The 25,330-nt window shown below is 45.7% G+C and overlaps 1 protein-coding gene across 2 annotated transcripts in view; it reads right to left on the reverse strand.

Annotated features, from left to right (window-relative positions):
• AXDND1 (axonemal dynein light chain domain containing 1) overlaps positions 1–25,330 on the reverse strand; it is a 342,044-nt gene that overhangs the window by 280,531 nt on the left and 36,183 nt on the right. The window lies entirely within an intron of this gene.

Genomic DNA, 25,330 nt, shown 5'->3' on the forward strand with positions numbered 1-25,330 from the left:
CACAAATATTAACTTGTGTTGGTGGTGGCATACAGCGGGCATCAGCACTCGTTTTTAGGGAGCGAGGTACATTTTTGATCAACAATCTCTGAGCAAGAGAGAGGGAGAAACAAGGTGAAAGAGACAAAGAGTGAGATGGAGACAGGCAATTGGTGTGAGGTATGAGGTGAAACAAGAGTGCATAGCCTTCGTATTCCCAACTGCAGCATTCAGTAGTGCCTGCAGCAGACTCCTGAAATAAACGTTGGCGCCCTACATGTATATATATTTTTAGCAAGCTTACCGCTGCTTTGTGTCAAATGAGAAAACAGAGTTGATTGGCATTCAAGTTTAATTTCCCAATAATAGGGAAAAAAATGATTGAATGTGTCGGCTGGGATGGCTAAGCACCACAAGGTTAATAGCAGAGGTAAGAAGCGTATGATGATATTTGAGCATGAAGAAATCATGGATGTCTTTCTTAAGCATTACTCTAAATATATAAGTGAAGGAGGACCATCCTGCCCCAACCATCTAGGGCAATTTCTTGGAGCTACTTTCCTTCCCTATCTTTCACCCGAGCGATAAAATCTTCCAAGTGAAGCATTGGGCCAGGAAACATTTTCCACTTCTTTACTCAAAATAATCAAGGAGGGTGAGCACTTGAAAGGAGGCAAATGTTGGTTCAGGTTTCAAACACAGAAAACCAAGTGGTAACTCCTGCGAGGTGATGGATGTCATTGACTTTATATTCGTTTACTTCATGGTGCTTGCAAACAAATTTCAAAGGACTAATTGCTTCAGCCAGCCCGGAAGGTAGTTTCTGTAAAATAAACTATCAATGTCACTGATGCCAAGGCACATTTGTAAAATGATTCAAATTTTTGTATCATTTAAGGCCAAAAGTTCCCAACAAAGTGCAGCTGCAGCAACACCAGCATTTTTTTCCTTGTCCCTAAATGTGCCTCTTTTTGTTTTCGAAAAACTTTGTGAAGCCCCTGATCCTACAGAACTTCTTAACTGTAAATTGGTAACTCTAACTTGTTTATCCAAGTTTAGCCTTTTAGTAAGCAAAGAGAGGACCCTAAATTGGTCTTCCACAATCTTTGGTCTCCAGGGTGGTACCCCTTCCTTCCCCAACCACAGTGGTGCTTACTGCACAAGTCCTGTGCAGTGGAAGCTGAATATTGTTTGGGGTTTTTGATGGCACTGGCAATTAGCCTTCTTATGCAAATTAAGACCGGCGGCTTGAGGCAGCAGATGGCTCCTCCATGCTGAATGAATGTAATATACGCAAACATTATGAACAGTCATCCCTGCTTTAATCCTTAGTACAAATGAACATGGTCTCAGTACTATGGGTACACCTGTTTTAAGAGTTATCCCAAGCTGATCACAAGCTAAAGTAAGAATGACATCTGCAATATGGAGGATAGAGGCTGTCCATGGAGGCCATCATCCCTCACTCCTTCTATGTCCCTCTTTGTTGGACAGCCTGTCTGGAGGGAATCCACAAAGTCGTTCACAAGGACAGCCCACTGAAAGCTATCCCTGGGAGGGCATTCCCATATTTCACTCTGAGGAGGGAAGCCATAACCCAGCCTATTTGGCTGGCCCTATAAAACTGTGAAATGCACAGGGCAGTGGCTTACAGTGAGCATCTGCACAGCTGCCTATGAATAAAACCTGGGTGGTTATTGTTTGGACTTGGACCTGCATGGACCTTGTTGCTGTTGTGCATCCTGAGTTTCCAGTTAGCGTGCCATCACTTCCTCTTGGCTAAGCCTAAACCTCAAGGCCCTACAGAAGCTTAGCAGAACTGTCCGCCTGCTGACCTTGCCCTTATTAAAGTCCTAAGTTAGAACAAGGAGACCTGAGATGATGATGAACGCCTTGAAGCACACACAGAGCCTCACTATGAGCCAGAATGCAAGCTGCTGAAGAAATGTCCTTGACTGCTGATGTTCAATAACATCTGCTTAGCTCTTCAAACCTCTCACCAGACTCAAAGTGAGGCTGTATGAGAGACTGAAGACTACAAGTACTACAGATGAGATAAGTGGTGACTGCCTGGAGAATCGTGCTCACAGCCTCAACTGTTGTTATTTTGGGGACTTGTAATCGACCCTGGTTAATACAGTGGTCAATCACCCAACTAGTCAGCAATGAGGATCAAGGAATCACACAGTATGCCCTTGGATTTGCACAACATAGCTCACTAATTCTCCTGGAGGTCGGTGCAACTCTCATGACACATAAACACAGGAAGTCTGAGACAATCTCTTGTCTCTTGCAGGTATTATGTGTACCAACACTTTAAACTGCTGTTGTTTTTGTATGTTCTTTGTGCTGTTTATACATCATATATCCAGAGGTCCTGTTTTCAATGCTATGTTCTTACAATATAGCATTTCACTAGGGATGACCACCTCCTTTGTTCGATTACCATTTCCAATCTGTGATTACCAGCCTTCTTTGCCTTTATCATATTACATTTGGGGATTGGGTTTTAGAACCACTGTTTGTAGTGTACGTGAATGATGAGTGGTGTATAAAACATAACTTTGGCTGGACAATTATACATTATTACAACTGTGATAAATTTGTTGTACTGCACCTAAATTCACCATAGACGCCTCCCTTGACCTATGCTAAGGATCATCCACACCTACTACAAGAAGGCTTAGTGAAGTCACCATTGTGCTGCAAATCTTGTTTTTTAGGACATTCTCAGCATTTTCACTGGGGAATTTACAGAGCCCCCGCATTAGCGTGTCTCAGAGACTGAAAGACCTGACAATCATCATATCTCCTCCATTCTTGTTAACCAACTATGGAGACTATTTTTTCTATTCAAAGTGTGACATCTACATGAAAATTCTAGCAATTTCTTTCAACAACATTAAGGTCACAACAAAAACGGTACATCTGAGACCTAGTTGGCATTTTCCAGTTCAAAAATAGGTAGGTGGAATAAAGAAACAATGGAAATCCTCTGTAAAGCTTACCTTGAGATAATTAGATTTTGGGATGTGAAAGGTTGAGGCAAAAGAAAAATTGTTTTATGTCAGATATGTACTTTGGGATGAACTGTGTCACACATGGACACACTTTTTAAACAAGCATTTGCAATGCAACAGGTCTCACATTTACTCTTGTTAAAGCTATTAGCTTTGTAAACTCCTAACCAGACTTTTCTTGCCACGTAAACTGAAAAGTAAAACAGTTTCACATAAGCGAGCCGATATCTGCCATGGGCGCAAAGCAATGAAACAAAAGAAAACAGACGTTCGCTCGCAGTGAAACGTACCGGCAAAAGTGCAAATATCCATGTAATTGGCAAAAGTGCATATATCCATGTGACAAAGTAGTCCAGAAACCAGGCTGAAAACACGGAGCCTCGTATGTTTTCAGTAGTTAGCCGGTGCGCTGGAGGAAGGCTAAACACTGGCAAAGGCATGACGTATGCATGCCTTTCACTAATGAAATGAAGCGAATTGTAAAAGGCAAGCCCACGAACCAACCAAAGTGATGGGCCTGACATGGGCATGGCTACAAGCCCGTAGAGGGATAACAACAGGGACAGAGCGCTCAACCCTAAAAAGGAGCAAGCTGAATTGGCAATCAGGGGCAGCCCTAGATATTGCACTATGGCTCTTCATATCACTGAAGAATGGAAGAATATGTTGCACTCTTCCGAGTCTCTGAAATGCCTGCACGGATGGAGTTTAGTACATGTGTGAAGTATTTATATGGCTAGGAGGCTGTTCTGTGCACTGGGGAGCTAGTAAGCATCTATATAAAATTCTATCAATTGTATCATCCGAATGCTGACAGGAAACTGTAGGTTCAAGAAACAACATATTTTTCCCAAATACTTAAAGAAGTTATACTTACACCATCAGTGTATTTATGGGCAATGGATATAGCTTGTCTTTACACCAAAATTGCCCACATTGAAGGACTTGACTGTATAAGGAAATCTATTACAAAATATAGTTGCAGGAGCAATAACTCGAAATAAAATTAACCCCAACTTACCCTCGTTTGAAAGACACATAGGGCCTGATTCTAACTTTGGAGGACGGTGTTAAACCGTCCCAAAAGTGGCGGATATACCACCTACCGTATTACGAGTCCATTATATCCTATGGAACTCGTAATACGGTAGGTGGTATATCCGCCACTTTTGGGACGGTTTAACACCGTCCTCCAAAGTTAGAATCAGGCCCATAATATCTGCCAACAAATGGGATCCGAGTGTATTCTAGGACAGCTCTGGCATTTACTATTTTATTCATTTGTTTCTATGAACAACTGAACAGACTTACTAAAGATTATCTAAAGATGAAGCTGCATACTGTTTACAAGCCTGTTCCAGTCATCCCCAGATAATGCATCATGGTAAATGCAGTACACGGCAGTCCATGCTCACAGTGTTTTGTCTTTGCTTAAGTCCTCAAGTCCAAAACATGTTACACAGCCCTTGCACCAGTGTTTAATCTCGTGGAGTCATCAGGATGGCAGAACATGACCTGTGCTCGGTACTGGAGGATTAGTGCCTAACAGCTTGTTGATGCTAACTGCAGGCCCCAGAAGCCAACCCCCAGCTTCTCCTAGGGGCCGGAGCTTGTATAAAAGGAGCTGCACACGATTCACAAGCTTATTCCAGTCCTCCCTAGCCAGTGCATCATGGTGAATAAAGTACAAGGCAGTCCGTATTCAAGTCATGTCTTTGTTCGGTTCGTAAAGTACATCCGATGTTGTACAGTCATAGACACCAGTATGTTGTGCTTGTGGGCTCATTTGAAAGGCAAAAGTAATTTTAGGGGAACATGGCCAGCTGCTCACTTAATGAGAACTAGTGGCGAACAGCTAACTCCATGCCCCAGCCATCAGCTCCTCTAAGGGACAGAACCTTTTATAACAGCATCTGAAGGTGGAGCTGCACATGATTCACAAGCCTCTTCCTGTCCTCCCAAGACAATCTGTCATGGTAAATGCAGTACAGTGTAGTTCACACTCACAATGTATTTGTTTTCGCTTACGTCTTCATGGTGCAGCCAGTCGTTAAAAAAGATTGCTCATTGAGAGTTTTCTTTACTGGGCGCTGAGATGTAAGTTGGCCAGGGGTCCTATACTGACAAATGTGCAGCTCCCTCGCCCCATTCAAGTGAGGAAATTGCTGATAATGTGCAGGTGGAGCCCCCACTGATGAATCCGACAGAAAATAGATTTTTCCCTGCCCTAAGCAAATTAAAAATCTCTCCGACTTGCAGGAAACATCATTCCAGGGTCATGTTTTTTTTAATTTCAGAAACAAATCCCTGCGATGGGGTTTGTTTTGAAATGGAAAAAAGCAGATTAGGCCACGTAAGCATATTCGTCTGCCTGGCATTAGTTTTGACGAAAGTGCTGCCGCCACACTGGGCGAAGCCGGGGGCCTTGTGGATTGCCTGCCAGAGGTTCAATGACGCTCTAGTTATTATTCTAAATACATATTCTAAACAAAGTTCCAACGTATGATGAGTGATGTACAAAAACTGGAAAGTAATTGAACAATCATTAGTCCTTTATTACAAGACATCATTTAAGTTGTCATTAATTTGACGTAAGTTTAGGGCTGAAAATACCTTTGTGAATTGGATCCAGAATGTGTTTCAGCTCAGATGTGCAGTCTTTCAATAAAGGTGACCTTACAAACCATGCAGTGTTTTGAGGTTCATGAGTACTAGGAGGAGGAGCCATTACAAAATCTTGAGGATGCTGATAATGGTGGTACTCCATGGAAGAAGGCCTTTGGGAGTGGGGATGTTAAGCATACCATCTAAGAGGCATGCAAGAAGGGTAGTAATCCATAAAGGTACAATTTGACAACAGCCTGCACTATGGAGTGGAAGGCACTGGTTGAGAACACAAGCCTTATCACATGTCAGATATTTGTCTACCATTTCTTCACCCTCCCAAATTGTGGGTACATTAAGTTTTAAATGTCCTTTGAGTTGTCTGTGGTCCTCCAGTAGGTCCTCCGGTAGGTAATCGCGATGCTGAAATACTACACTCATATGGCCTTACTATGGTAGCAAACTGAGTGAAATGGCTTTTAAAGAAAACTGTTATTTTCCTAAGTAGCAGGAAGAAATGTCTAATTTCCTGAAGAACAAAAATCAACTATTATCCAGTCTTTCAGATTCCCCATCTGTGTTTTTACCTTTATTTAGTACCAGCCTAGATACAACTTGAGCTGTCTTGTCAGCTTCATCTAATCAACAGAATTCATAAACAAAAAATACAGACATATATTCATACATAGAAGCACTTTGGATCAGGCTTCTTCATCCACTGGCAGACTCAAAGGCATCACTACTTAAACATTTGGAGGCGCGGAACGGTGGTGACTTGTTTTTGAGTTTAAAACAATTGGAACATTTGGGTCTGATTTTATGCCATCTTAAATGTTAGAAATTAGGTTTCTTGTTGGCAGAGGTATGCATCTTATCCAAGCAGGAACCACAATCCAGTCAGGGTAAGTCACAAACACACCCTAAATTAACCTGTGCTTGTCCCCTGGTAGCTTGGCAGAGAGCATGCAGGTTTAACTTAAGAGGCAATGTGTTCAGGATTTGTGCAACACTTCAAACAGTGAAAACACCACACAAAAAGATGCCATACCTGGTTAGACAAATAGAACTTGATATAATAAACAAAACAAAACCACAATGACAACAATCCAATAAGGAGACCAAAGTTTTGAATTTTTAAAGAATAAACCAAAATGTAATGCTTAAAAGCATAAGCGCCAGCTGGGGCGATCTGGGCACGCTAGACGGGATCAAATCTGAAAGCTCAGTCCGACCGCGATGGTGCACGGGTCAGATACAGGGACCAGCCTAGGCCAGCTGCAAAGTACCTTGTTTGCGTCGAAGAAGATGCGAGAGGCAGGATAGGCGATGCATTGTTCCTTGGGATGAAGGCGGTGCAACGGTTCCGAGCTGCTCAAAGTCGGAGATGCGTCAAAAAATGGAGACGATGTGCCGCACCGTCGGCATTGCAATGCTCTAGATCCTTGCAGGAGTGATGATATGTTGAAGGAAAGCCACTGGTTTCGAGCAGTGCATGGGGGGGATTCTTGCTGGAGCAGCACTTTATACCCACTTCCAAGGGCCCAGGACTGGATTGGCATGAGTTCGCAAGGCAAAACTCACACATGGCAGGTGCTGTAGCAGGTGAGTTAGAAGTCTTTTATGACTTCATAAAACAGGAGACCAGTCAGCTGGCCCTTGGAGTCACCCTGGGTATTGGATTTAAGTGGTGTGGGTCCAGTCCTTCTTGCAGAGGCAAGGAGAGCAGTAGGCAGGAGGTCAGCACAGCAAGAAAGCAGTTCTTCCACAGTAGCAGTCCAGCAGAGTAGCAGTCCTTCAACAGCACAGCAGTCCTTTCTGGCAGTGAATCTATTGGTCCAGAAGTGTACTGAGTTGGTAGGGTCAGAAGTCCAGTTGGTATAATCCAGTTCTGCCTTTGAAGTGGGAGAGACTTTAAAGAAGGAATTTGAAGTGCTCAGAGGTCCTCTCTTCCTGCCCTGGCTCCAGGTGCGCTACAGGGCATTAGGCAGTCTTTTGTGTGTGGACAGGACATAACTCATTCAGGTGTAAGTGTGAGGCTGTGTCCAGCTCCTCCCTACCATCCTGCCCAGGATGGCCCGTCTGGATGTGGATGTACCAATAGTCACACCTAAGTTCCCTTTATGGGTGGCTGTCTAGCAGGAATGCACACGGACCAGCTTCACCCATCTCAGACGTGAAGTGGAGACAGGCTGTAGGCCGACAGGGCTAAGAGCAGGAAAATACCAACTTTCTAAAAGTGGCTTTTCAAAGTATTAACAATAAATCCGCCTTTACCACTAAAGAGGATTTATTATAACAATTCCATAGTTATTAAACATAACATATCTACCCCTTCTCAATTAGGTATTACACCTTGTTAAATGTAATAAGGAATCCCTAATGTTATCTTATGAGAGGGGTAGGCCTCACAGTAGTGAAATATGATTTTGAGAGTTTTTAAAACCAGAACATGTAAAACTTTAAAGTATATATCCTGCCTTTCACTTACACAGCACCCTGCGCTATGGGCTACCTAGGGCCTACCTCAGGGGTGACCTTTGTGTAATAAAACAGCAGTTCAGGGCTTAGCAAGGGGCATTAAATGCCAAGTCCACAGGGCAGTGTATCACTGCCTTCATGCTGCAATGGCAGGCCTGGGACATGTTTTAAAGTGCTACTTAAGTGGGTGGCACAAGCAGTGCTACATGCCCACTAGCGGCATTTAATTTGCAGGCCTTGGTCACATGTAGTACGCTTTACTATGGACATATAAATAAATTAGATATGCCATTTAGGTATATATCAATCAAACCATGTTTTAGGGAGAGAGAACAAGCACTTTAGCACTGGTTAGCAGTGGTAACTTGCACACTGTTATAATGCCAAAAAAACACCAAATTCATGAAAATTGAAGGCAAGCAGGCAAAAGTCTTGGGGAACAGCGCCCAAGGCTGTCAGGTTTAACAGATGAGGAGAACGATAGTGGAGCAATTGGGAGAGAATCCTGAAGGCATCTATCACTTTAACAAAGAGGATACCCGGTGACAGTACACAACTTGTCTGTCCCTGCAGGTATGAATTTGTTCTGCTCCCAGTAGCACATGCTGCACTTTTACAGAGATGCCACATTGGCACTCAACACTCCAGGTCTCACTTGCCATAGCTACAACAACCTTCGTATGTGCATGCACTCATGCCATACATGACATGACCGTCTGTTCAACTGCCTTAGACCCAACTTTTTGCCCCTTGAGTTCCGCACTGCACCTTAGCTTTTCCTGTTTGTAATAAGAACACACTTTTGCTGGTCTCCCTATTACCAAGGGACCTTTAGCAGATAGCATACCAGACCTCTCCGTCTACCTGACAACCCAGTGCTACCCAATCCTCATTTCATACGGCTGCACTTTACTGCTGACTGTTACTTTTTCTAATCAAATTCATAATGAAATGTTTAGAGACTCTGACAAACAGCGTTGGGAACTAGTACTCACAGGTTAGCTTCGTGGGATCTGAGGCCTCCCTCTATGTGTAATTATCGTGGTTAATTTCCTTTTTCTCCTGTTTAAATTGAATTAGCTTTACAACAATTGCGTGATGGTTTATTTGATAGTTTTTTTCAAAAATGTTATCTTAGAGACACTTTGAAATGTATTCAATCCATTATCCCAGTTAAGGCTACATCCAGAATTGCACTGAGCACAGGGGCTAACCTCTGTATTTTCCAATTGTACCTAATGAAATTAACCCAAAATCTTTCACAACTCAACATTCTACCCCATAGTTAAATACGTCAGTATTCCTTTCAATGCATCTCTATCAGCTGTCTCCTTTTAATACACGGTCTAGTTTATTTACTTGAGGACCAATACAACCTCAAACGAATTTTCTGTAAAATTATTGTCAGGGGGTTATTTACACAGTGACGGACAGTTCACAGGTCCCTCAGGGGGTGGAGTAAGGTCTATCCTACTTGGAGATTCCTGCCTGCCTCACAAGAATCTTTGTGCTGTGAGGGTGCCACTGTTGCAGCTGTTCTTTCACAGGACTTCATATTTTCCAGCCAGATTCATGCTAAAGGCACCTACTTGGCAATCCTTTTCATATAGAAATAACGAGCTTCCAAAGCAAGAGTTTATTTTCTGTAAACAAAGAACAAATGGCCCAGACATGATGGGAGTTTTCTCCCTGCGTTAGAGCAATTCTTCATTTTCTCTGCCATGTCCACCGTACATCACAGGGCGGAGATGAGCAGGGTCAATCAATGATGTTCACCCTGCTTGCAAAAGACCGGGTGACTGACACTGTGAACTGGTGGCTCATTGTCCGGCAGTAGTTAACAGTGGCAGAGCCAACTAAGGCTCAGTCAGTGTGAACACGGCACGTCCACCAACTGTAAATACAATGGGGAACCATAAGCTTACATCAGGAGCACCACTGATTTATGCCAGTGCGCCAGCACACCCAAACTCTAAACGAGGCCCTCTGCCTTACATCAGGCTCTTGAGGCTTTCTTTAAATGAAGAGCGGTTAATAGGCAAGAGGATATTTGGTGGAAGGGGTTACTGGCAGTCTTGTTCAGTGGTTCTGACCACATTCTGCGCTGCAAATGTATGCCTGTATAGAGACAGACTGAAAAGCCTTGTGAGTGTGCATGCACCCTGAAAAGGTATTAGACTTGATCATATAGAAGCCAAAGGTACAAGACTTATGTACTGCCCATTATAGTCATTGGAATGTAGGGCAACAACGAAGGACCTCCACTTTTGTTTGTCTTGGGCACATTTCTGTATGGTGCCCCAGCTTTGGTTCAGGATCTTAATTTCTGTTTCTACAGTTCACCCTCCAGCAGTTTTTTTGGCCTGTCATGCTTCTGTTTGCCTTCTCAGGTGCAGTGGGGAGCTGTTCTTTTCATGGAGTCTTGTTCTCTTCGGATGGTGTGTCCTATCCATTGCAATTGTTTTCTCATAATGATGGTGACCATGCTCTCTTGCTCGCATCTGGGAGCAGTTACTGGCTGGAGAAGGTTTGCAGCTGGAAAAAGCACAAGATTCTTTTCTGGTTACTGGTGTGGTAGGCTGGCAGTTCAGTGATGTTGCTTTTCGTCATTCACCAGCATTCTGATTCATACAAAAGTGTGGACAGAATTTCGTTCTGGGAAAGCCTCAGCTTAGTGTTGGTGCTGTACTAAGTTAATTTCCGCATATTGTTCAGCATTCTGAAAACATTCCTGGCCTTCTTCAGTTTGCCCTTGATGTCACTGCCTGCCCCTCCATCTTGCTTAGGTAGGTGAACTCTTCAGTCATGGCTAGGTTCTCTCCATCCACCTTCATTGGAGAAGGGTTTGGGATGTTGAATGGCATGACTTTGAATTTCGAGTTGTTGATCTTCAGGTCCACTTGCTGATTATAGATGGTGAGGTGAGACATCTTTTCCTGCATATGCTGGTTGTAAGGAAATGCCTCCTTGGCATGGTTACCCCCTAACCTTTTGCCTTTGCTGATGCTTTGAAAGTGTGCTGGGACCCTGCTAACCAGGCCCCAGCACCAGTGTTCTTTTCCTAAACTGTACCTTTGTCTCCACAATTGGCATAACCCTGGCACTCAGGTAAGTACCTTGTAACTGGTACCAAGGGCCCTGATGCCAGGGAAGGTCTCTAAGGGCTGCAGCATGTCTTATGCCATCCTGGGGACCCCTCACTCAGCACATGCACACTGCCTCTCAGCTTGTGTGTGCTGGTGGGGAGAAAATGACTAAGTCGACATGGCACTCCCCTCAGAGTGCCATGCCAACCTCACACTGCCTGTGGCATAGGTAAGTCACCCCTCTAGCAGGCCTTACAGTCCTAAGGCAGGGTGCATTATACCACAGGTGAGGGCATATGTGCATGAGCACTATGCCCCTACAGTGTGTAAGCAAAACCTTAGACATTGTAAGTGCAGGTTAGCCATAAGAGTATATGGTCTGGGAGTTTGTCAAACACAATCTCCACAGTTCCATAATGGCTACACTGAAAACTGGCAAGTTTGGTATCACATTTCTCAGCACAATAAATGCACACTGATGCCAGTGTGCAATTTATTGTAACATACACCCAGAGGGCGTCTTAGAAATGCCCCCTGAATACCCACCCGACTTCTAGTGTAGGCTGACCAGTTTCTGCCAGCCTGCCACACACCAGACATGTTGCTGGCAACATGGGGAGAGTGCCTTTGTCACTCTGAGGCCAGGAACAAAGCCTGTACTGGGTGGAGGTGCTTCCCACCTCCCCCTGCAGGAACTGTAACACCTCAAAGGCTCACCCCTTTTGTTACTGCGCCCCAGGGCATCCCAGCTAATGGAGATGCCCGCCCCTCCGGCCACTGCCCCCACTTTTGGCGGCAAGGCTGGAGGAGATCATGAGAAAAACAAGGAGGAGTCATCCACCAGTCAGGACAGCCCCTAAGGTGTCCTGAGCTAAGGTGACCCCTGCCTTGAGAAATCCTCCATCTTGAGTTTGGAGGATTCCCCCAATAGGATTAAGGATGTGGCCCCCTCCCCACAGGGAGGAGGCACAAAGAGGGTGTAGCCACCCTCAAGGACAGTAGCCATTGGCTACTGCCCTCCCAGACCTAAACACACCCCTAAATTCAGCATTTAGGGGCTCCCCAGATCCCAGGAAATCAGATTCCTGCAACCTGAAGAAACAAGAAGAACTGCTGACCTACAAACCTGCAGAGAAGGAGGATGACGACAACTGCTTTGGCCTCAGCCCTACCAGCCTGTCTCCAACTTCGAAAACCTGCTCCAGCAACGCATCCGACAGGGAACAGCGACCTCTGAAGCCTCAGAGGACTGCCCTGGACTAAAGGACCAAGAAACTCCTGTGAACAGCGGCCCTGTTCAAAACCAGCTACTTCTTTGCAACAAAGAAGCAACTTTCAAAGACTGCATGTTTCCTGCCGGAAGCGTGAGACTTCACACTCTGCATCCGACGCCCCCGGCTCGACATCCAGAGAACAAACACCTCAGGGAGGACTCCCCGGCGACTGCGAGCCCGTGAGTAACCAAAGACGACCCCCCTGAGCCTCCACAGCGACACCTGCAGAGAGAATCCAGAGGCTCGCCCTGACCACGACTGCCTGTAACAAGGGACCCGACGCCTGGAACCAACACTGCACCCGCAGCCCTCAGGACCTGAAGGAACCGAACTTCAACGCAGGAGTGACCCCCAGGCAACCCTCTGCCCTGCCCAGGTGGTGGCTGTCCCGAGAAGCCCCCCCTGTGCCTGCCTGCAACGCTAGAGTGACCCCCGGGTCCCTCCATTGTTTCCTACCTGAAACCCGACGCCTGCTTTGCACACTGCACCCGGCCACCCCTGTGCCGCTGAGGGTGTGTTTTGTGTGTCTACTTGTGTCCCTCCAGTGCTCTACAAAACCCCCCTGGTCTGCCCCCTGAGGACGCAGGTACTTACCTGCTGGCAGACTGGAACCAGAGCACCCCTGTTCTCTATAGGCGCCTATGTGTTTTGGGCACCTCTTTGACCTCTGCACCTGACCGGCCCTGAGCTGCTGGTGTGGTAACTTTGGGGTTGCCTTGAACCTCCAACGGTGGGCTGACTATGCCCCAGAACTGAGACTTGTAAGTGTTTTACTTACCTCACAATCTAACCTTTACTTGCCTCCCACAGGAACTGTTGATTTTTTCACTGTGTCCACTTTGAAAATACCTTATTGTCATTTTTACAAAGACTGTATACAATATTGCTTTTATTCAAAGTTCCTAAAGTATCTAAGTGAAGTACCTTACATTTAAAGTGTTTAATGTAAATCTTGAACCTGTGGTTCTTAAAATAAACTAAGAAAATATATGTTTCTATATAAAAAACCTATTGGCCTGGAGTAAGTCTTTGAGTGTGTGTTCCTCATTTATTGCCTGTGTGTGTACAACAAATGCTTAACACTACCCTCTGATAAGCCTACTGCTCGACCACACTACCACAAAATAGAGCTACTTTTGCCACTAGCTTACCTCTAAGGGGAACCCTTGGACTCTGTGCACACTATTTCTCACTTTGAAATAGTATATACAGAGCCAACTTCCTACACTGGTGCTTTTGAGAAGGCAAAGCTACCTGATCTGCATAGGTAAGTTCCTGCAGTGTATGGAATGAGGTCCATCTGATGCCTCTGACTTAGCCTTCTGTTGTGCGTCACATCACCCAGTCGATGATTAGGATGAAGAGCAATGCTGACTTTACTCATCCATGTCATACCGGTCTTGACTTCAAAGATAATCACTATCGCCCACTTTGCAGGTACAATTATCAAAGAAGATCTTAATGAGGAGAACTGTCTGCTGAATATGTCATAGGTTCTAAGCATATACTAGAGGCTGTCAAGGTAGGTACCCTCAAAGACTTTTTCAGAACCAATGAAGTTGATGAATAGGTGTCTCTGCTACTCTGTGTACTGCTCTTTGATCTTGTATAGAGGAAAGATCTAATCAACACACCATCTGCCCTTGCGGAACCAAGCCTCTTCCTTTCTTAACTGCTTGCCCATGGCTTCAGAAATGTACTGTTTAATGGTTTTTGCCAGGATTTTACCCAGGATTGACATAAGGGTGATTCAACACCAGTTGTTACAGCTGGTTAACACTGCCTTCTTTTGAACCTTAATGATGATGCCTTTGTTTGTTTCATCTTGTACTTTTTTCCCCTTCCATATCGATATAAACAGTAGTTGGAGGATCTTGGCCTGCCATGAAATTTCGGCATTCAGATTGTCTCGGCCACAAGCTTTTCCGTTCTTGAGAGATCAGATGGCAGTGACAATTTCTTCTTTTTGTGGTGCAGCAGTATTCACAACCATGTCTGTCTTTTGCTTCTTGGATGTACACTTCACTTGTTGGTACTGGTATGTTTAAAACTTCTCTGAAGTGGTCAGCCAAATGTGCTTCCTGGTCTTTCTCTATTGTAAGTAGTTTGCCTTGCTTGTACATGGTATGGGTGATGAATGTTGCACACCATTTTCTATATTTGTGATCTTTGATGCCTTTCCCTGTTCTCCTCTACTAGCTGCCTCCTCTGCTCGGCTAATGCAAAAAGAACAGATGATGTACAGAATGCTGGGCAAATAAAACATTCACCCCAGTCACAGATCCGAGTTAAATAGCTAAATTCGTCATTTGTTTTTGCTTGCCATGCCATTCCTGTTTGGACCCAGCCATATGGGAATCAGTCTTTATCCTGCTCCCCATTAGAACAGTCCAGCCTGAACTGCCAGGTCAGGTCCTCCCTGACTTAGAAACAAGCATCCTGGGACCGGTTAGAGAGCATCACCTCTCATCAGTCAGCCTAGCTTGAATCTAGTGGCATAGCGAACACGGAACCCACATCTGGGCATACCATTCCCTTAGGGCGTCAGATGCAAACAGAACAGATGATGGACAGTATGCTGAACAAAAGGATGGTGGTGAGGGAGCAGCAAGCATGACTCACTGCTGACGTGCTCACGGGCCTACCACCCTCGCGAGACAACATACTACAAAAGTAAAAGTTGCTGGTTTGCTGAAGGGGATAAAAAACAGCCCAATAAGAGGAGTATGCAGCGGATGCATCTGAGTGGAGCAGGTGCTCAAGTTACGGATACCATACCATTCAACCAAAAAGCCAAAAGACGCGCTGCGCAATCACGCATCACTGCAGCACAAAGAGACAAGAAATTCTCACACAGAGGCAATTCATCTGCTAGTACTATTGAGTCAATGTCCTCAGTGTTCCTGGCCACTTTAGACGATACCGTAATATTTACAACTGGGGCTTGAAATACAAGTACCTCTGCTGGCGACTCTGACATCCCTCAGCTAGATATTAGAGTAGGGAATGGTGCAGATATTAAACTGAACTCTATAAAAGGCTGCCACGAAGAAATAGGAAATGTGAAGAATGCCAATAAAGGGTCTAAAGATTATCCCCTGTTCTTGAACGATTGTAAGACTTGAGTAGAAATCGTAACTACCGGGTCAGATGGGTCTGATTTAGATAAATGAATGACAGGGCCAGTCCCAGCGCCTTCAGTTAAGTCAGTCCAGAAAGACACTCAGCCTCTGCTATACTGAGTGCAAGATGCAACAGGTCCTTTTTAAATCCCACTCAGAAGACAATCTGCAAACAGTCAGGACAGGAGGTAAATAGTATATGTGTGCTAGCACAAACTGAGAGAAACTCAAGCACTCCCCTGGACCAAGTGTCATCGCAAGACAAAGCCCCAGCCGACCTGAGTTTTTCTACAATGCACCAATTTCAGCACCTTCTGGAAACCATCCTCACCGAAATTCGAGCCTGTAAAGTCGCACAGGTGCAAGAAATAGCATCAGTCCGTCACAGATTGGATAAAATAGAGGAGATGATGCAACAAATTCCAGAGCACATTAAGGAAGTCGAACAGAGAGTTTCCGATCTAGAGAACTGCTCTCTTAGCTAAGACAAAGCTAAAGATGTTCTTCACAAAATAATACAGGCTTCCCAACTTAAGATAGGCGATATGAAAAACTATGTCAGAAAATCAAACCTGCGTTTCTTGGGGATTCCAGAGGGGGTGGAAATAATCAAAGGTCATGAGAATATACTGCAGTACAATGAGACAATGATCAAAGAACATATTTTGGAGAACGCCCCTGCCGATCTCACTATAATGCGGGCTCACAGAGTTCTCAAACATCAAATATCCTCAAACAATGATTGTGAACTTTGCAGACTTTCGCAATAAGGAGGCTATTCTATCTAAAGCCATCCCAAATAAATCCTTTTTGCTACCAGATAGGCCACAGGTTAGTGTATTTTTGGATATGTCAACATTGGTGGCTTGCAGACGAAGGGATTTTCTAGGGCTAATTGGTCAATTTAAGAATGTTGGAGCACAGGCTTCAATAGTCCAGCAATCTAAGATGAAAATCTTGTTTAAAGGCCAATTCTACTTTTGAGCTACCCTAGAAGAGGTTTTGCAGAAAGTCTCAAAATAGGAAAGCAGTCACGAGTTCATTCAGAGATAGATGTTTAGCGCCCAGTTTATAGCACTTTATTGGTTTTGGGGCTAGGTTTTTGGTCTGAATACTTTAATTATATTTTATGTTTAGATAATTAATTGCTCTATTTCTATTTTGCACTAGTAGAATTTGTATTTGGGTGTCAAAGATGCTCTATTTTAGCCCATGACAAAATAGCAACGTGGATGGGTTTAGTATCAGCTTAGTCGGTCATCCCTGGGGAGAAACTCCATGAGAGCATGGTAGGGTGCTATGTGAGGGTACCACAGTCTCCGAGGGAGAGTTTCATGGGCATTCCTAGCCCTCAGTTGGGGTGCGGTTGGATTTGGGTGAGAGGGGGACAGTGTGGAACATCAGCAGAAAAAATTAGCAGTCACATAACCAAGGGGTTTATTGTTCCTATTTATGTTTTTGTTGAGGATTCAGTGAGCTCTATCTACATAGGTAAACATTCTGGGGGTTCATACCCAGCATCTACCACTTTGACATTAATCCCTGTCACCTATGTGTCCTGTGATGCCAAAAGTTGATATTATTTCATGTAATGCTAATGGGTTACTCAATAAGTGAAAAGTGCATGCTATGTTAAATTGGTTGACCATATTCAAACCTTTTCCTTCAAGAAACCCACCTTAAAGACAAGCTTTCTAAACCTTTTGTTCCTAAAATATATTCACATTCTTTCTACGCCTCAACAGGGGCTGCCATAGGAGGGGTGGCTATTCTTCTAGCCCAGTGGTTCCCAACCTTTTGATTTCTGTGGACCCCCACTTTAACATTAATGGAACCCAGGGACCCCCACTGAATCATCATGGGAATCCGGGGACCCCCACCTGAGTCATTACTGGAAGCTGGGGACCTAATTTGTCAATATTTGTTAATATTTTTTAATTTTCTAGACTCTCGCGGACCCCCTGAGAAGGCTTCGCGGACCCCCAGGGGTCCCCGGACCACAGGTTGGGAACCACTGTTCTAGCCAATATAAACGACTGGCACATTTGCAATGTATTTAGTGTTGACAAAGAACGGTGGCTATAGGTCAAAGTGAAAATTAAAAGAATATATTAAATTTAGTTAACTATTACAGCCCCGTCACTGATGATATCAAGACACTAGTTCAACTACATAATCTTGCGATGACGGCAGGTGGTCTAATAATCTGGGGGAATTTTAATATCATACAAGACTGTAGCCTAGATACATCAAATAGGTAAAAAAAAACAATTAAAACCCTGCACCCCCAGGATTCTTAACACATTAAAACACGATTTTGGGTTAATAGATCCATGGCGTATGGAGTATCCACTGCACAAAGAATATGTGTGTTACTTACATCAGTTTTCCTCAGTGTCTCGCATAGATTTCTTTCTCATAACTGGGTCACAAGAAAAGTGGTGCATCATAGCTGATGCGCCACTTTCTTGTAAATCGGCCCCTTAGTGGGGAGCAGATCATTAGCTTCTTCGCTTCAGCCTATGGTATTTTGAGCCTAGAGACATATGTGTTGATGCACCTGTATATAAAAGCCATTTAATGGGCTTGGGAAATTAGTATAGGGCTATACGGAACAACACTAAGAATGTTGTGGTTGATTGATTTTTTAGCAAAATCAAGCATAATACCTGTTGTTCAATTACCAAAGGAGAATGGCAGTATATTTCAGACATCAGCAATAAGTCTCTGAGGGCCACAAATGTTCAAAGAATGGCATTCTTGTCAAGGTGGTTAGCTTACTACACTCCCCATAGATTGCACCAGATGAATGCTATAGGTTTAGATCAGTGCTTTCAATGTAAGCTAAATAGAGCAGGAGACGGGTTACATATTTGTTTTACAAGTTTCCACATTGGTGACCCCAATGACAACAAAACTGGACACCTCCTCAACAATATAAGCAACCTCTGATTGACCCAGATCGTCCACAACCCTACACACACTGCAGGACACATGCTGGACCCCATTTTCACCTCCAGCAACCGCGTTAAATAAAGCCATGTCACAGAACTCACATGGACCGACCACTCCATCATCCACTTCAGCATCTCCAGCCCCCGCACCTCCACCTCCAAGATGGGCAGCGCCCCCCACGGGCGGTGGAACAAAATATGCTGAGCTGATGCCTCGAACCCTACTACTGCCAACAACCTCGAACAGAGAATGAAAAACCTCAATGCCTGGATTACCAAATGGGCTGACAGCATCGTCCCCATCAAGAGCAACATCCAGAGAGAATCCTCCAAAAAGGCCATCTGCTACACCCAAGAACTCAGAAACCAGACAACTAACAGCTGGAGAGAAAATGGAGTGCCAGCAAGGGCACCGCCAACAGAGCAACCTCAAGACCTCCCTCAACCTCTATCACTGCCTGCTGAGGACAACAAAGAAGACAGCCTTTGCTGCACGCATCGAAACCAGCACCAACAACATCAAGAAACTTTTCAACACTGTTAAGGAACTCTCCAACCCAGGATGGCAGCAAAAACAACATCACACCCTCACAGGAGCTGTGCGACAACCTTATTGTCGCACAGCTCTTGTGAGGGTGTGATGTTGTTTTCGCTGCCACAACAAGATTGCAACCATATACAGAAACTTCAAAGCCCAACACACATCTATGGACTTCCTTGTCAAATATGCCAGTACCGTAACCGACATGAACCACACACTGATCGCCTGGAACATCTGCTCCACTCAGAACATCTCCTCCGCCATGAAATCCAACCACTTGGGAGCTCCTGCAGACCAATGCCTGCACCACATCTTCAACCTTGGAAACCAAAGGATCAGCCAGGAACTCACCACCCTGCTCAACACCTCTATCACCACCGCAACGCATCCAGATGCCTGGAAGCATGCCAAAATCAGACCACTACTCAAAAAACTCTCTGCCGACCACAGCAAACCGAAAAACTACTGGCCAATCTCCCTGCTTCCATTCCCAGCGAAGGTACTGGAAAAGATCATCAACAAGCAACTTATGACATACCTAGAGCAGAACCAGCTACTCTTGGCCTCCCAATCTGGCTTCTGCAGCAATCACAGCACCAAAACTGCCCTGATCTCAGCCACCGATGACATCCAAACCCTCCTCGGTCCTCTAACGAGGACAGACGAGAAACTGCAGCTTTGAATCTCCTCAACCTCTTGGCAGCCTTTGACACCGTATCCCACCACATGCTGATCGAAAAACTCCACCACATCGGCATCCAAGGAGACCCACTCAAATAGATCACTTCCTTCCTCCCAGGAAGAACACAGAGGATCCACCTCCCAATCTTTCACTTCAGAACCCAAGGAGATCACATGCGGTGTCCCCCGGGGCTCATCCCTCAGCCCACGTTCTTCAAAGCATATATGACCCTGCTGGCCAACATCGTCAGATCCTATGGTCTCAACATAATTTCCTATGCAGACGACACCCAACTCAGCCTCTCACTCACCGACGACCCCTCCACCACCAGAAACAACTTCCACAGATGCATGACCAGGGTCACGGACTGGATGACGATCAACTGCCTGCTGCTGAACGCAGTCAAAACAGAAGTACTGATCTTTGGCAACAGCAGAAACACATGGAAGAACTCCTGGTGGCCATCAGACCTAGGACCTGCACCCACTCCCTGCGACCATGGTCGAAACCTGGGAATCATCAGTGACAACAAGCTCACCATGAAATCACAAATCAACGGTGCTTCCTCTGCCTGCTTTCTCACTTTGGGCATGCTACGTAAGATCTTTAAGTGGCTACCCCTACACAGGAGACGCACAGTGACACAGCCCCTTATCACCAGTTGAGTGGACTACGGCAACGCCCTCTACGTAGGAATCGTCGCACACCTCCTACGGAGACTTTAGACCATACAGAATGCAGCAGTCAGACTCATCCTCGGCCTTCCCGATGAAACGACATCACACCCCACCTCAGGCAACTCCACAGGCTCCCCGTACAGAAGAGATGCCAATTCAAGCTGCTGACCCACGCACACAAGGTTCTACACAATGTAGGACTCTCATACATTAGCTTGTGCTCCAGTCTAAGATCTATATCTGCACAGGGTGTCACTAGACTGCTGGCCTAGTTCCTACGTTCTTTATTTAGTTGGGGGTGGCTTTGTTTGGGGAGGGGTTTGGGCTATAGAGGTGATACACATCACATGCTAGCCTGGACGGCTAGGTCCCTAGTTGTACCAAGACAGGTACTTCCAGTGCACAAAGTATGTGAGAGGGAGTCGTGGGCAGAGGGAGAGATTTGAGAGTTTTGTATCTGTTTCCTTTTCAGGTGATCGCATTAACCATGGGTGCGTATCAAACGCATGTAATTCTGAGACACAGCACTCAGACACTCTTAACATATGGCAGACCTCATCCCCCAGGGAGCCTGCAGGGGGGTACCGCTGCTTTGAACACACTTAAAGTCCTGCCATGTGAACAGGATGCTGGGCAAGGTCAAAAGAGGGGTGGTCCTTAAGGCGGCCTCAAGAATGGATGCAGACATACTCATGCTCCAGGAAACTCACCTCCTGGACAATAAGTGTCCCTTTCTGGCTGGCAGGGGTATTCCAAGATGTACCATGTCAGATTCCACCAAGACTCCAGAGGTACGGCCATTTTAATTAGGAAACACACACCATTGTCTTTTTTCAAGGTAATTATGGCCTGAGTTGCTATATAGTGGTATTGAGTACCCTGCATGGCCTGCATCTATCCTTAGTTTGCGTGTATGCCCCACCTCCCCTTACGTCTGGTTTCTTACCTAAACTGGAAGACCTGGTGAGGAAGCTCCCGGAGGCACCATGGCTTCTAGATGGTGACCTCAATGGGGTGTGTGATACGAGTCTCGACTGATCCTCAGCTACTCCCCGGGCTGGTTGTGGACCAATGATCCTTGCAAACTTTGCGCACAACTTAAACCTGACTGAAATATGGAGAGCACACCACCCGGAGGAGAGGGGGCAGACATTTTATTCAGGGGGGACAAAGTTCTTTCTCCCGACTAGACTACTTTTTCATGCATAGACGTGAGAACCATCGATAGCGGTGGATTTGGCTTCAGGCACCAGGAGAGTGGCGACGAGTTGAAACCATAATCGCTGGCACTTCCACCAAGAAGAATTTCAAGAAATGTGCATCCAAAATTTCAACAATTCCTCACTGACAATAAGGGATCTGTGTCTTCCCCAGGTACAATGTGGGAGGCCCAGAAAACCACAATTAGAGGCCACATTCTTAGTTATTCCAAATGTCATAAGGAAAAGGACAGGAAGATGATCAAAGGACTCAAGGTTCACATAATCAACCTGGAGGGCCACCTGGCGATATCAAGGCAGGATTCTCTGAGGGACTTGCAGCATGCACAGTCCCCTCTTTGGCAAGAGCTCACACAAGAAGCGATGGAGGCTTAGATGGCTAATCGCAGTTATGATTTACCCATGTGGTGATAAGGCCAGTAGATTATGCATTGGCTTTGCACCCCGAGGGAGACGGGGGGCACCAGTGGCCTACTTGTTGACAGGGGATGGGTCTTGAGTGACTGGGGGGGAGCCCACTGCCCAAACCTTCGCAGTCACTACCAGGAGCTGTACAGTGTTGACCCACAGAGCCCCCGAGCCGACTTGCATCAATTTGTACTGGATCTGCTGATGCCTCACCTGTCTCCAGAAGAACGCGAATCCCTGCAGACTAATGTTACCTGCGAGAAGCTGCATGTAGCTCTGGCTCAGCTGAAATCTGACAAAGCGCTGAGCCCTAACAGTTTTCTGACAGAGTTTTGGCACCTACTATGACCCCAGATCGTCCCTTTGCTACTAGAAACATTCCAGGAGGCTCTAGAGATAGGTGAGCTGCCTCCAGGTCTTACAGTTGCAGAAATTGTGGTGGTACCAAAGCAGAGTACAGAAGGCATGCACTTCGGGGACTTCAGGCCAAAATCACTTTGGAATTCAGAGGTGAAAATATGGGTCAAAATGTTGGTTACCGGCCTAGCAGGAGTTATTAATCACATTGTCGATCTGAAACAGTCGAGGTTTATGCCCAACTGGGCCACTCGACATAACCTACGATGAATACACAACGCAATTACCCTAAGCAATACCTTTACTGGACATAGAGTCCTCCTATCTGCAGATTTTTGGAAGGCCTTCAACCAGGTGGACTGTGCATACTTGTTTGCCCTTCTTGTCCAGTGTGGGGTTTGGTCAGAGGTTTATAGGATATGTGCGCCTCTTATGCACTAATCTTAAGGCCAGAGTGCGCGTTAGAGGAGCGACCTTGGGATGGTTCCCTGGGCACTTGACAGGGTTGTCCGCTCTCGCCATTGCTGTTTGCACTGGTGAGTGAGCCCCTTGAGGCCTGGGTGAGAGTCAACGTGCTATTCAGGACCTTACAGACAAGGTGTGCGATGAGATTTCGCTCTACGGCAATGATGTCCTTTTGTTTCTGGACGAGCTGGGCTCATCCGGACCTCATCCGGACCTAGGGCACTTCAAATTTTACACATTTTTTCCAGTCTTCTCATAAACCCTCAAAAATCAGCAGTCTATCCCATCGCCCCATGTCTGGTGGATATGCCTTGGGCAACAGGGATACTGGTTCTTCCCTCCGGGTTCAAGTATTTGGGGGCCTAGATCACAGAAGACGAATTGCACTCCTATGAGATGCCACACATGGAAGGCTTGGTGAGTGACATTAAATTTTGGACAACCCTCTCTCTGTCCCTGCTGGGAGGCTCCACCATTTTCAGGATGGTTTCTTTGCTGTCCCTCCTCTATCAACTGCAAAACCATCCCTCTGTGATAGTTAAGTCTGGTATAATTAGTTGAAATACACAGAAAACAAGGTGGGGTAAGAAGCCTTATTTATTCAGTCTTCCACTCACCTCTACTGCCGCTTCACCAACTGACATTGTACCTCAACATTCTAACCCGGGCTTCACTTGTAATGTTCTATTTGACAACCACAAACAGGGGAAGAGGAACATTCCAATAGGAAGAGGAAATATGTATACATCTATATAACGGTGAACGTGCAAATTAGAACACTGCTCTGGGGGGGGAGGACTGCCCCCCACTGCCCTGGGGAAACGCTGTCAACTGGTCTATGGGGGCAGAATAGCCATCACAGATATACTTCTGTATTATTGGGTGGCACACCTAGTCATTGTAAACAAATGGGGATTTGGGGGATTTGAGGATCTGGTATATGCAGGTGAGGGATGGGTCATCAAAACCTTCCACACCTGGTCTATGGAGGCGCTGCACATACGACTCTCCCACCTGCACATGAGTGGTGCTGGGGGCTTGGATCACAGCCTTGAAGGTCGTTAGGGTGTCCAAAAAGTTGACTCTGGAGACCCCCTATGGCTGGCTACTCAACTTCAGCAAGTTGCAGCTTTACGCAGCTTCTCTACTTGGGACATCATTGGCATCTCGACAATTGGGGATGTATTCCGCAGTGGGACGTTGAAGTCCTTTCAGGAACTGCACATAGAATACAACATGCATCATATTCAGTTCCTTTGAAATTTGCAGCTTCACTACATCCTTCTACATGTTTTACAGACAGAAGAGGACATCTCTGAATTCTCCCCACTCAAGGCCAAAATTCCCCTTACGAACATTAAGGAGCACAAATTGTGCAAGATCTACAAAATGCTATTGCAGAACCTACCAGATCCAACGGTGGCACTGAGGAGGGCGTGCAAAGGGGAACTCGGTCAGCTAGATGATGATGATTGGAGGGAGGCATTGGAGGTCCCCAGGGAGGCAGTAATAGCCTCTCAGTTTAGACTTATAAAACTGAAGTTGCTCCACCGCACCTATTTCACTGGAGTTTGGCTGCATTGCATGGGCCCGACCCCCACCGAGAATTGTTTGAAGTGTGAGGACCCACAGGGAGACTTGTCCCACATTTCTGGCATTGCCCTGCATGTTCCCACTTCTGGAGCTCCGTTTTGGGGTGACTGGAGGTTGTGCAGGGCTGGAAGATCCCTCGGGACCCCAGGCTTATTCTCCTCCATGTAATGGATGACCTGCAGGGCACAAGATATCAGAGGGTGCTTCTCTGGCTGGGCTTGATTCTGCCAAACGAGACATCGCTAGGGCCTGGAAGGATGCCCCATCCCCCCACCAAACCCCCATTGAAACATGGGCCAAGGGCATGGACTGTTGTATGGGTTGGGAACACCCAATATTTGTGGCGAGATGATGCCCTCAGAAATACTATATTATTTGGACAAATTGTGCAGGGGTCAGGGGCATACAACTGGAACCCTGTGCAGACAAAAGCCCATGGTCCAATATGGGAGACATACGCCAATGCAACAGTGATGCATCCAACACACTGGTGGTAGGGGAGGCGTAGGCCCTGGTTTGACGCCTATTGCTGTTCTGCCACATTACATGATATTGTTGCTTTAATGCTGCTTTGTACTACTGCTCATGGTGCTGTGCCTTGTGCATATGTTGTGCAGAGGATTCCGATTTTCACCTTGGTTGTAAAATCAATAAAAACATATATTTTTTTTTAAAGAGTGGATGCAATGGGACTTAGCAACTGCACTCTTTTAATGTAGATGTGCATTATGGTCAGGAAGAGTGAATAAAGGAGGAGATTTAGTTTTGTGGGGTCCATAAATTGGTCTGAATGTAGTGGAAAAGGTAGCAGTATCAAAATAGAAGATTTGGGCCTCACTCACGGAGTCAAATGATGCAAAGATGGTTACG

Source organism: Pleurodeles waltl, chromosome 4_2 (assembly GCF_031143425.1).
Source record: "Pleurodeles waltl isolate 20211129_DDA chromosome 4_2, aPleWal1.hap1.20221129, whole genome shotgun sequence".
Classification (NCBI taxonomy): Eukaryota; Metazoa; Chordata; class Amphibia; order Caudata; family Salamandridae; genus Pleurodeles; species Pleurodeles waltl.